The following is a 1,835-nucleotide window of genomic DNA, read 5'->3' as shown; positions in this document are numbered from 1 at the left end:
CCCCCCCCCCCGGCCACTCTGCTCTGTGTAGGCCAGAACTGCCCAGCCTACCCTCTGCCTGCCCTTTGGCTCCATGCCTGATGGTTTCCCGGAACACACTTGCCCTGACCTTCCATTTGCTTGTGCCTAGGATTCTGTATGGATGCTCTCAGCACCTCTGAGTGCTGCTGCTCCCAGCATTCCTCAAGACTCCAAGGCTCAGAACTGACAGCTTTTGATCTAGACCAAAAGGAAGGGTTCTGGTTAGCCATCCTTGACCAATGCTTCCTGATCCAGTGGGTACATACCTCCTACCCCTCTTCATAGAAAGACTCTGGACCCTCCCCTATACCACTCAGTTCCTGCCTAATGCTTAGGGACTGTGACTTTGTCCCACTGTTGTCTTGTAGCCAGTGCAATGGTTTAGATGACAAGTCACCATTTTTGGCTTTGTTTTCAGCAAACAGAGGGTCATAGACTCTGAAAAAAGCCACCTTTCATAGTTTGACCCAGCTTCTAATTTGTCCCCAACACTATTTTCCTCTACTACCCTCTTATCCTTTCTTCTCATAACATGGCCTGCTTCGGGGTCGGAGTCTACAGATTATGTGGCTTCCAAGTCTACAGCCTGATGAAGCAAATGCACAGTCTGGGAGGTAGGTGTCTGTGCTGAAAGTCCTCATGGTTGCTGGGTTCCCTGGCAGTGGTCATGTCCCGAGTAATACGATGTGTAAGACCTGGGAAGCTCAGGTCAGCAGGACTGGACAGAAAGCCCAGGCTGGAGAGAGATGAGAGGCCAGGAGATATGGACTGAACGTTTGTGTCCCTCTCATTGAATTCATGCACCAATTCCCACAATGCATTAGCATTTGGAGGTGGGATCTTTAGGAGAGAATTGGCATTCAAGGAGGTCATGAGTGTTAAACTTCCTGAGGGATTAGGGTCTTCTAAGAAGAGTAAAGGAAGAATCTGTCTCTACTTCTTTGTGCAGTAACCAAGCAAAGACCATATGAAGGCATAGCAAGGAGTTGGCCATCCACAAACCAAATACAATCTTTCCATAGATACCATCTCTGCCAACCTTGACCTCGGGCTTCTCAACCTCAAGAACTGTGAGAACGAGTCTTTGCTGGCATTTTGTGATGGCATCCAAGCTGACTGAGACACTGAAGAAGGGCCAGAGAGGCTCGTCATGCAAGTCTGATGACCTGAGCTCAGTCTCTGGAACCCACACAAGGGGCGTGTAGTGGCTACTCCTGGCTGTCAACTTGACTATATCTGGAATGAACTACAATCCAGAACTGGAAGGCTCACCTGTGATCCTAATCCAAGTTTCTGACCTGGATCTTGGCATGGAGATCTTGAGGCATAGTAGCTATGAATCCCAGAAGATTAAGACAGGGAGATCTCTGAGTTCAAGGTCACCTGGGACAAAGCAAGTCCCAGATCCAGGCATAGTAGCACACACCTTTAATCTGGGACACACCTGCTGGAGACCTACATAAGGACATGGGAAGAAGAAAGATTTACTCTCTCTCTTTGCCTGCTTGCCTTGTGGGACTGAGCAACTGCTCGACCTTTGGACTTCCATTCACAGCTACTGCTGACCATTGTTGGGAGTTGGACTACAGACTGTAAGTCATCAACAAATCCCTTTACTATATAGAGACTACCCATAAGTTCTGTGACTCTAGAGAACCCTGACTAATACAGGGTAGAAGGAGCACACTGACTCCACAAAGTTGTCTTCTGACTCCCACGTGCATGCTAAGATTATTGTCCACAAGCACACATGCACAGATACAAACATATGCACACAAGTATTAAACACTAATGGAGATGATTCTTTCAAAAGC

The sequence above is a fragment of the Mastomys coucha genome, unplaced genomic scaffold, assembly GCF_008632895.1.
Source record: "Mastomys coucha isolate ucsf_1 unplaced genomic scaffold, UCSF_Mcou_1 pScaffold8, whole genome shotgun sequence".
NCBI lineage: Eukaryota > Metazoa > Chordata > Mammalia > Rodentia > Muridae > Mastomys > Mastomys coucha.
Note: the sequence above shows the minus strand (reverse complement) of the source record.